The sequence below is a fragment of the Protopterus annectens genome, chromosome 11.part0, assembly GCF_019279795.1.
Source record: "Protopterus annectens isolate FY-2018-M chromosome 11.part0, PAN1.0, whole genome shotgun sequence".
Classification (NCBI taxonomy): Eukaryota; Metazoa; Chordata; order Ceratodontiformes; family Protopteridae; genus Protopterus; species Protopterus annectens.
Window position 1 is genome coordinate 1,288,011,160 of NC_056745.1, and position 12,616 is coordinate 1,288,023,775.

Here is a 12,616-nt window from a genome sequence, read left to right on the forward strand (position 1 = left end):
TGTGAATCCATTCCAGGTAGGTTGTACTCCAGTGCAGGATTTTGTGTTCTACACCTACAGCTGTCAACCTGTTTCTGCAGGATATCTGTAGATAGGTTGACAATATGGAGTCACAATGGGAAAAAGATAGTGGGATACTGTAACTATTGTGTCTGTGCTGCTTGAGTTACATGGTTGGTGTTAGCAGAGATATTCAGACATATGTACGGATTTACACTGTGATGTATTATGTCATCAACTACTGACAGATATACTTATTTGATTAGAGTTATTTCCTGGGAAATACAAGATGAATGAAGCTGTGTCCAGTATTGAGGTCTGCAGCCTACATATTCTTGCACACTCATGCCATTCTGTAGAGGTTGCTGCAGACACTTGCTGATGGGTCATTGTAAATGGTCCAGCTCCTTGGTACTGTGGTGGGTGAGGATCCCCTGCTTGTACATCTATCGACATAACAAAATGGCCATATCCTGCTGTGGTAATACCTCTCAGCTGTACAGATTCACCTAGGTTACCCAGAGGCAGGGCTCATATATCTGGTCAGTTGCCTTTCATGTTGTAGTTTACAAGCAGGTTTGTAGCCACCCATTACTGGGTTTGCAGGCAGGGCTAGTATAGGCACACATCAGAGTTTCAGACTTCACAAACTCCATGGCTTCCATGCTTCTACACCCTCCCAATCTGTTAGCCTATCTTCTTCCTAACATTATGCGAGTGATGTCTGAAAAGTATCCCTATAGTTGTCCCTTTATCCCAGCAGTATTTAGGGGCTGGTTTACAATTCATGCAGTAGGATATGGTGGGCATGCTACTGGGATTTGTTGACATGGCCTTGCATTTGTGTTCTGCGGACGTGTTATGTTGTTACTTGGGACCCCATGACATAACATACATTGGTAGTATGGGTGAAGCACAGGCCTTTGACAGAGGACTGTAGGGAATTTGGTAGTCATGCAGGCCATCTGTAGCAGGCCAGTGCATTCTGTCACTACTAGAGTCCCAGGCTGCGAGCCACTGGATACCCCTATGGTGACAGCGTAAGTGCGAGGTGTTAATGGCAATAGTTCCTGTCCATATTAATGCATTGTTCTGGATGCTGGCAGGGTGCTGCTTACAGCTAGGGACACACCTGCATGGGACAACTCTTCAGCATGCTGCATTCTGTGGGTATTCCCATACAGAAGTGGGGGGGCATACTGTACTCATTCCCAAAAGCAGAGATATGACCTGTAATAAAACTGTAGCTGATGGTGGGGTAAGCTGAGTGCATGTGTGATATGGAAGCTTCTTGCAGCTGGCTCACAGATATACCTGGGACATTCTCCTTATGCTGCCTTGTGCGGAGACATCAGCAGTTTCTCATTACTTCATACCTGTACCTTTTGTGGTCTGCCATGTGTTGCCCAGACTACATCAGTATTCCATACTACACAGACATCTAATGTGCTGCTAACCTGTATGTACAACTCCAAAGGTGTGTGCAGTTGACAGTTAAATTTTATGTACTTTGTCTGGGGTACTTCCACCTGTGTACTGTGTGTAGTCTGGGCCCACATTCATAGCATGTCCATCTTTCAGATGGAGACAGATATTGACATCTGAACAGTGATTATGGATGACTGCTGAATTGGGTCTTGCTGGCATGCATTGTATTTGGCACTGCAGTTGTCAGAACATGATCCTGTCATCGACAGTACTGGCCATAGGCCACAAGACATAACCCTCCATGCTTACATGCTAACCACTTTCACACAATATACAACACACAACAACCTAACACACAGACCACTGCATATTGTACACATGCAAGTATCTATCCTGTAAATTTGGCCAGCACAGGTAATTTGTGCTCCACTGTTATTAAACCCACATGTACATGTTACTGCATTTCTACATATAATTTTTTTTGGGGGGGCACACCTGACAGCTGTAAACATTTGCTATTACTGTACTGTACTGGTATTTCAGGTGCTCTGTTGGCTTCCATTTCATTTTGTATTCTAACCTATCATGCAGACTACAGGCATCTCAGCAGAGTACAGATCTTAGGTTTTATTGACCTACATTTCAGTTTCAGACTTCTTACCCTTCAGAACTAACATACAAGTACCTGACCTGTTGTAGTCTGCCTGCGCAGGTATGGAGGGGGGGGCTGTTCACCATTGCCATCAATTGGAGGCCTTAGCACAGCCTTTCTTTATGGTGATCTACACCTGTCCTGCAGGCTGAGGCTGTTGTTGGGTATGTGAGCCTCACTGACATGCATGTGTGTGTCCTATGGACACACATTTGGGCCACCATGTGTACTGCAGTGGGATTTGCCACCTTCTCTAGTACTGCCTGCTTTTTTGACACCAGTGTTTGTTATGGATTTCATGCTGCCCATATAGGTTTCCTCTATCTGCTGCCATCCCATTCAGCCACCCATTTCCCTTGCATGCTCACATCCATACCAGAGATACAACTAGCAGAACATACTACTCCATTCAGCAATTGATAGGAAGCATGACTTACCTTGTGGCTATGCCAGTACTGAGGATGGTGCTGGAGGGCTGATTATGTCAGATGCACACAGTACACTCCCTATACATGGTAACGCAAAGGTAGTGTCATGTTTTGCTTCCCTTTTACTGTATGTGTGAGTCAGAGAAAGTTGCCATTCCCTGGGTTCCTACCATGTCAGTGTATGTGCTATGTGTAGCCTCTTTGCCAAAGCCTGGGCATACTGGGCATGCCTCCTTCTGCCAACTTGGGCAGGCTCGGGTTGTTCCTCCTCTGAATCACTCTTTGCCTGTGCTGGCTTTGGCAATGGTGAGGGGTTGTGTGCCCCTACTCCATGCTGTTCTTGCTGCAGCTGTTTCCACAGGATCATATTGTGTAGCATGGCACATATAATAAAAATTTGTGTACATATAGCTGGAGAGTACTGCAAGGCTCCACTGGATATGTCCAGGCACCGGAACCATGATTTGGGCATCCCAAACACATGCTCTATTATGATTCTGGTTTGTGCATGTGCCTCATTGTGAAGTTCTTCTTTGGGTGTGTGGGCATTTCTGATGGGTGTCATCAGCCATGGCTCCAGTTTGTAACCAGTATCCCCCACTAGGTGGCCATATGGGATGTCCTCACTGGCAAATTTCTGGTATAGCTGTGTCATATGCCAGATGTGGGAGTCATGATATGGTCCAGGGCTGCCAGCACACACATTCATGATAATGCCTTGGGCATCACACATGACCTGGCAGTTGATGGAGGGGAAGCCCTTGCAGTTTATGTAGACCCTACCACGCTCACCAGGTGGTGCTTTGATATGTATGTGCATGCAGTATATAGCACCCACCACCTCAGAGTATTCTGCTATTTGGTGGAAGAGATGCATATTGCTGGTTAAAGTCTCACGGGTGTTGAGGAAATATATGTGCTCACCGGCATCTGCTGACATGGCATCCAGGAACTGGTGGCGTACCCTGGATGCTGATGCCTGTGAGATCCCATGATATCCCCAGTTGGCCTTTTTAAGGTACTTGTGGCTAGTATTCTTAAGCCTACACATACCTTGGTATCCACTGGGATGGGCTCCCCTCTGTTGGTTCTGTGTGTGAGGCATGGCCAGCACAGCTCAACAATTTGCTGTAGGATGTCCCTGTCCACCCTATAGTGCTCCACTATCTCCAGCTCATGTAGCCCCTGGTAGGTTGCCCTTGGTCTGCACACTCTTCTTCTTCTCCTCACTGTGGGTTGGTCATCAGCATTCTCATCCTCACCACCCTCAGCCTCTTCCACATATTGATGTATGAGAGAAACAGCAGCCCCTTTCATTTTGTTTGTTTTGTCACATAGAATTTCCCCATCTGTTTGCACTGGTGGTGTAGAGTTTGTGGGAAAAACCCAAGTGAAAGATGTTTGCATAGTTTATAGTAGTGTGCTGGTCTGGGCTGCTGCCTGTGTAATTGGCTGATTCTGATACATTTCACCTGCTAGCTATGCTAGTTCTCCTTGATTGCCTTCCTACTGCTGTTTTCTCTTCCCATTGCCTTCCCGTTTAAGCCCCAAGGTGCGCCATGCTTGCCCAGTGCTCTGATGTGAACAGAGCTGCTATGTCCTGTGTTTTTTTTTTGTTTGTTTAAAATCTGGTGTGCTGCGCGCATACCCGTTTAGGCAATGTAAACTGTGCTAGGCAGCCTCAGACAGACACCCCCTTCCTTAGATGTGCTTAGCTAAGGACAAACACGGGCCACAGAGCTCCAATAAGCTTACAGCATGCATGGCACTCCCTCTTATAAGGTTATCTACCTCTTATGCTTATACCATGATGTTGCTGCACCTACACGGTTGGGTGCAAGCTAACACTGAGAGGAAATCTGTGATTCAGTATCAATCCCCTCATTTTCATAAAACTGACTGCTAATGCATGGTTACAAAACTGACACTCAGCCTTTCCCGTTAACAACCACTATTCCATGGTATTGTTGTCTTATGCATGTCATTGACTATTATAGCAGAATGATGATTTTGGTTTAAAAGCTTATTTCCAACTTTTTTCATTATTTTCGGGCCAATCCTGTTTGTGCACCGCTTCCCTACGTTTAAACAGCCGAAATCAGCAAAAAAAAGATTATTTTTTATAATTTTGCAACTATTTCCCACGTCACTGGCCATATATTTGGCCATTGGCATGTCTACTACATTGAATACCTGCTTTCTTTGGAGCTTTCGTGCCTCCGTTTTGTAATTTGCAGAAATGTATTCGGTTAGTAGCCGAATATATTTCTGCAGGTTGCACTATTCCTGCGCAGACGCCTGCCCGATTCCTGGATTGCTAATTCACCTCATTTGCATGCTTTTCACCAGCAAATGGGGTAATTAGCATACAGAAGCTGTGTCCATGCAGGAATAGTGTAGGAGTGCTCGTGCACATCTTGTGAGCTTGTTCCTGGATCGCTCGTCGGCAATATTGCATGCAGCAGCTGTTGCACTATTCCTGCACGCTGTGCAGAGCTTGCTGAGTCCCAGGGATGCTTTTCATCAACATCAATTTTCTGAAAATTAGCACATATGAAACTCTAATGTCTGGCATTACTGACTTCTCTATAATCCTCAGCCATTTACCAGAATATCAGGGATAATGCCTTGCATACCTCTCAGTTTTTTTCCTCAAGAGTTCTAGACAGAAACAAAAACAATGTGGGGACAAACACCTAAAATCAGAAACAAAATTTTAAATCTTACACTAATTCACTTAAAAACGTAAAAGAGAAACCAACATGAATTTTCTTAACAATGAGATATACAGAATTCTAATGTTTAGCTTTATTGACTTGTTTGTAATCCTCAACAGTTTTTCAGAAAATGAAAAACATAGCAAAAAATATGAGTCAAAATAAGAGACCTTTTGTAAAATCAGGGACAGTTATTAGGTATGGTCCTGTTTATTAGTACCTTCCATCCTCTACAGCAACATACATTTATGTGTCTATTTTGTATTACTTTTGGAACTCACAGCTGACCACCAGAAGCGTCTGCCTGTCTGTTGGGCAATAGAAGAAGCATAGCTCTCAAATGTATTTGTGACTCTAACAATGAGTGCAGAGCATTAAGAATCTGAGGTTTCTGTAGTGAAAGGTATAGGTTTTAACTTTTTTTACCTCCATTTGTCTACCATGCAACTTTAAGCAAATTGCTTAGCTAAGCAGTGCTTCATTACCCTTGAAAAAGGACACTTTTTCAGTGGGCTTATCCCATTAATAAATGGATTTTAAAAAATTTACTTCATAAGGGGGAAATGTTCCTCATTCTGAATTTTTTAAATTCCATGTTCCATATGATTCCACACTAAGAAGTTTGTCACACCTTCATTATGATTTTTTAACAAAATAGCCATGATTAATAGGGTCTATATTATAACAATGAAAGATCAGATGATTAAACGTTGTTATAGCGACCCTTAAAGTGTGAAAACTCAAAACAACGAACAACCAGAACATCTTTTCCCAAAAAAAACACTAAACACTAAATGAAGTGGGGGGCTTTGACCCCCACACCACCCTACTTAAATATACCAACTCCGAGATCACACTACAGTGAAGGAAATGACACAACCCGGCCGGCCAGCCCAGTGATTTCTTGCCCTGGGAAAATATTCATTGTTCCGGCCATTTGCTATTTTGTCGGTTCGACATTTAGTGTTTGAACTAACAGCATTTGATCATCTGATCGTTTGCTAAACTAAAGTAGACCCGATTAATAATACTGAATCATATGACTTCATCAAAGCAACTTTTAATTACTTTGAAGAAACTGTTACTAACCTATTTGTAAACTTCCTAGTTGAAGATTTAAGTCACATGTTGTCCATTTGCTCCACTTTGTGTGAGAAGAAGTATTCCTAATTTTAGAGATGGAAAATTGAGAGTTATGCCTTAGACATATTGCTAAATACTGAACTGATGGTTCATTGTTTTGAGGAAGTACCTACCAGCTGCCTTGTACACGAACATGATACAAATAGTGAATATAAATATGAATATGGATATAAATATGAATATGAATGTGAAACGTGGAATTAAAAATTGCACATAAAAACTAGAAGACCAAGGTTTGCTTTGAGGGCAGTGTTCTGGAAGAGTTAGCTATGGAATGTTGAAAGCCAATGGATTATATTAGCTTTTCCATCCTAGCAGAGATAACAGCTTACAATAGGGGTGGGGGAGGGTTCTATATTCAATCCACAGTCAAGGGTTAAAGTTTTTTTTTCCTGAGTTTTTATAAAGTATCTGTTGATAATGCGATTTACAGCTTTCCTGCATTCATAATTTAGATGGAGATTTTGCATATGAGGATATTCATTAGTCAGTAAATATAGACACTATAATATTATATTCTCCCTCATTCCTGCTATCCAAGTTGAAACGTGTTGGTATATTAACTGTGTACAGGAACAACTTTATTTATCCAGTTGTAAGTGCAGGAGACTAAAGATCTGTTTAGTTACTGGGGTTTCCATTTTCATTCTGTGTGACTACTTCCCAAATTTTTATCCACAAAAGCCAAAGGCAAAAAGAATGCAGGGAAAAGGGTCAGGGATGCAGGACAGATTTTAAATAACCACTCTTCTAAACTCAAAAAGTTGCTTTTATGGTTAACTATCAAAATCATGAAATACAGAATATAATCCATTCATGTTAGTGACTCCTTATACCGACATACTGCATATTAATTAGCTCAGTATGTCGAATGTCATGCCAACGAATGTGAATTTGCATTATTTGACATCCTTTTCCCCCTGCGCTTTTAACAACAGTGTGGTATGTAAACACTTATCTGCCTGTTTTACAGCAGTACACTCTTAAATTTATGTCTTTGAAGGGGGACAAATTCCCCTTCATCCCACATCCCCCCACACTCCCTGCAAATTATATATTCCAATTCTGAGATCGCACTACAGTGAGGAAAAGGATACATTTCCCAATCCACACTGTACCGCGATCGGTATTTGTAACATTTACCACATATCAGCGAACATACAATGGCATTCGCTGCAATGGACAGTCTCAGAATTGAAGGTCGGCAATACGGGAATCAGTCAACTGATGTTTGACATTCACATTTTCACAGAACCTTCATTCTATATTTTGATAGTAAAGTGCTTTAATAACATGTTTTGCAAAGGATCCAGTTTCTGGAAGGTATGGCTTCTGAAACTAAAATGTATGTCTTTATTTGTCATTTCTTTGTGATTTACTGGGAATCCATAAATACATGAGGAACAGACCAAAAGTATGCAGCAAAGTTTGGACATTCTATGAAATTCTGGACAGTTCAGAGGCATGACTTACAGCAAACAGTTAACACTTAACAGTGGGAGGGTGGTCTAATGGTTAAGGAGTTTGCCTTACAAACACAATGTGCAGGGTTTGAGTCTCACAAGGGATAATTGGCTAGGCTTAAAATGGCTCGCAAGGGCAGTTAGCTTAGTACTAATCTATGAACCTATGCTCTCAGCCATAGAATGGAGCAGATCAACATAGTTTAATGTTTGACCACAGTTCTTCAATACATATAATGGAATAATATATCTGCAATTTATATCTTCACTTCTGTTCGCCAGAAGTTTTGGCTTGTTAAAATTACTTGACATAAGAAATTGAGATGTAAGCTTTTATAGGTTCATAGGTTCATAGGCTAGTACTAGGCTAACTGCCCTTGCGAGCTATTTTTTTTTAAGCCTAGCCAGTTATCCCCTGTGTGATTCAAACCCTGTACCTTGTGTTTGTAAGGCAAACACCTTAACCATTAGGCCACCCTCCAGACAAGCAATGTATGTTTCATAGTATTGCTGGCATAAACATATTGAAAGACAGTAGTATACCCCTGCTCATGCATTAGAAAGAAGATTCTTTACCCCCTGGTTAATGGGCAGTACAGGTTCTAGTACAGTCTCACACTCAAGGTGTTGATCTCAGAGGTAAGTGAATTGACTTAGTGCAAGGTAACACTTTTCTCATTACAGTCTTTCCCAGGGTCATATATATTGGGTAAATTGTCCTATAGGGAATGCAAGCTTCAGGTAATACTGCTCTGCCTACAGCTTGCTGAGGAAATACACTTCAACAGACATAGTGGAAACCCTCTCAATATGTTATTATCCGAAGAAGAATTATGTCTTGCACATATATAGATATATTAACTATAGTCAGCTCAATATACTATAAATAGGACAATCCAAACACTGTACAAAAACACCAACTAATAACCACTGGAAGGAAGAGTGGGAGGAATCACAAGCAATAGTCCTGCTGCAAAATGACAACAGCACCAGCGAGTGTAATTGCAGCTGATTACCACAATATATATTCTAAATAAATATCATATCCCAAAATGATATGAAATAAATTGTAATGAATAGTTAATAGCATCCAGCATAAAAGAATGCTTGAACAATGTTACACCTCCACACCTCCGTGTTTTTTTCTTCATTGCTGTCACCGATAATACATCTACAGCTTCTTATTTATAAGGTTCTTACATTATGCAACTAATAGTTGCCTCTCTCTCTTTGGTACTTGTTTCTTTCCCTAAAGTTGGTCAATTATAGTAGTTGTTTCCATTAAAAATATGGGTCATTTAAGCATTACCCCAGATCACATCTTTCAAATTCTTTGCCAATATTTTTTGGATAATCCAAAAATAATGTGGGAAACAAGTAATCAAAATCAGGAACGATTCATAAAAATTACAATCGCATTAAAAAGATAATAGAATACCAGATATTTCATGGTCATGAATTTCCTGGAAATTAAGAAGCATGAAACTCTAATGTCTGGAATTATTGACTGACTGCAATCATTGGAGATTTACTAGAAAATCAAAAATTTTAAAAGGGAGAATGCAAACTTCTGAGGCAAAATCAGCGGCATTCTGCAAAATTACGACATTATTAATTGTGACTTTATTATAATACATATGGGGAGTTCAAGAAGAGAAGTGACTACATACACAGACATAGATTATTGTAAGTAGATAATAAACTGCAACAAGTTTTAAAAATCCTAACTAGAAGAAATTATATTTATGACCATGTCGTTATTCTAAGAATTTTGACAAGATGGCGGATCAAGCCTGCACTTATCTCCTGCTCTGTGATTTCTAATGATAATTTTTTATTTTATTTTTTTTTTATTTTACATTTGTTTACCAGGCTAGTCTAGCTGGATATATGTCCATTTTCAGTAGAGGCCCGGGGAGAAAAGCTCCATACATAAAACTACACTACAAGACATATTAATAAAAATTTAAGTACAATAAGAATATACATTTAGTAATAAGAACAACAAATACTTAAGGCACACACAAAAATACACTAGGTCAGTAGTAGCATCACAATTAAAATGCTAAAGATTAGCAGTTAGTTTCAATAATCCGGAGAGAAAGAAGTATAACAAGAGATTAGAAGGGATTAATGTAGAAATACAAGAGAGGAGAAGAGAGAAACAAAAAGTCTAGAAGGGAAGAAAAAGAAGATGGAAATGAGGGCAGGGGAGAGAAAGGAGGGGTGAGTCAGAGCATAAGAGGAGAGCAACAGCGCAAGAAAAAAAGTAAGTATATGTGTAGCTAATAAGACAGTAAATAGTTAAGGTAGAGTAGGGGAATGAAAAGGTTAGTCAGGAGTCCTACAGGAACAAAGCCAGTGATTTTGGAAGTACAGTTTGATTTTTTGTTTGAAGAGTGGTAAGGAGGTGATTAGAGTAATATCTGTGGGTAGCAGATTCCATGTCTTACCTACAGTATTAGTGAACAGAGAGTCACCAGCTAAGTTATGAGATTTTACAGATTTGGTCATGAGTTTAGAAGAAGATCGAAGGGAGGTAAGATTGCTATAAGGGATTAAAAGTTTAGAGAGTATAGGGGTGTTATCAGGTTGGTAAAGTATCTTGTGGGCAATAGTAAGTTGTGAGATCATAAGACAGTTTTGTAGCTCTAGCCAGCCTAGGAGTTTTAGGTTTATACTATTCTGAACTAAGGTTAGTAACATTAGTCGTGACAAACCTGTAAAATACTGAAAGTTAAATATTTAGCTGTACGACTGTGAGCTCTCCAAGTTCAAATGAAAGAGATTTAATTAAAGATAAAGATATAGCACATAGTTTACGTCCAGTCTATGATACATGATACGTCAGTATTGCTAGAAATGCAAAATTTAAGAACAAAGTATATAGGAAAGAAAACCACAAGCAAACCGTTATAACAGAACTAAAGCCATGCATTAGATTATAGGGAAATAAATAAATAAATAAATAAATAGGGAAATAAATAAATAAATAAATAAAACCTCCTAGATTTTCATTAAGAGGCAGACATGCTCAGCAATACAACACTGTACTTGAATAGATCAGTATGGTTTGCATTTTATTAAGGGCATGGAACTGTTTTACTGAGATAAACAAGAAGATGCCAATGACTTTAAGACATTATTGATAGACTTAACTAAAATCAGCAAATCAACCACACAAGTTCAGTGAGACCACTTAACTTTGGAAAGGTATCTCTGGACAATGTAAATAAAGCACATGCAAATTAATGTTTAATAAATCTGCTGAAAATTAGAACATTCCTGATATCTGAGCATAGGACATAATAGTCCATATCCATAAGACTGAATCTAGATCAAGTTCTAGAGACTTCAGAGTATTCTGTCTGTCTGTCTGTCTGTCTGTAGAACTACAGAAAATATCATATTTCTCTCTTATTTTATGATGCAGTCAGGTGGCATTCTAAACAGGAAATGGAAAAGGAAACATCCTACCTGTAATTGCATCCATTTTGTACTACTACATTTGCAGTTTTTTTCTGCATCTCCCAGAGGCTTCATTGAATCTCAGAATAAATATTAAGCAGTTATTTACTTGTTTAGTTCATTTGTGCATTAGGTAGATTGCACTGAGTCTATGACATATGCACACATTCCCTGCTTATACAAACACATACACGCACACACACAAACACAAACGTGCAATTTTTTGTTTGAAGATAGTGTAGCAGTGGTATTTTGTAACAACTGCATAAAGCATCATATTTATCTCCCATGTGATGTACTTGGCAGTATTGCTTAGCTACATATAAAATGTATATTTGTTGATGTGACAGAACCAACCAAGCCTATGTTCTTCCTTTACTGGAGGGTCAGGACTGTGTTTACACTGTTCAGTGGAAATTTGGGTAAGACATCAAGAGAAAGTTCTCCCTTCATTCTTCTGATAAATGCTATATGATTATGTAGATGGTGTCATTCTAGGGTGATGCAGTATGTGTTAGCCCAGTGTGTGTTAGCTTGGGAAGACAACTCTGACAAGCCTTCCTACTTTGCCAGAGTTGGTCTGAACCTGTCATACCAAGAATTCCACATTCTGGATAAAGTTTTTGCTGACCCTGTACTGACTTTTTAGACAGAATATGTATGATGGGCATTGTGGCCTAGTAAAGTCTAATTTCAAACATATAAAAGTGGTCCTACGCAATGCCCCAAGTCTTAAAAAAATGCCAAAACATAGGGTTCTTCTGCAGCCTGAAGATATTCACATATGTATAGTTACAGAGATGTGATTGCAGAATAATGTCAGTTTTGCATTGATTCCTGGTTAGTGCCAAATATGTATTCAGACTTACAGGCAGTTGTGAGGGAGCATCACTGTTTGCCAGGGATATCTTCAGCTCATAAGAGATTCCACAGTTTTGAACTCATAGATGTTTAAAGCATTCTAAATAAGATTAACAATGACTTCTGAGCCTGACGGTTATCTTAAAATCGTAGGTGAAACCCCCATTAAACCCATCATTTTATTAGGGAGATCTTGACTGCCCATCAATAAACTATCTTACGTACACTGCCTGTGGATGACATGACCATTACTTCCTTGCCAGTGATGGTCAATAACTACCTCATCTAAGCAGTTAAACATCCTAATAAGGGCCCTGGTAACCTTCACCTTCTCTCAGATTAGTTCACTTTTTACACACCTCCATGTGTATCATCTTGCTTTATTAATTCAGACTATAAATAAATAATCTTTTCATTTAATACTAATGATTCATCCCTTGAAAATATTTTTATGTT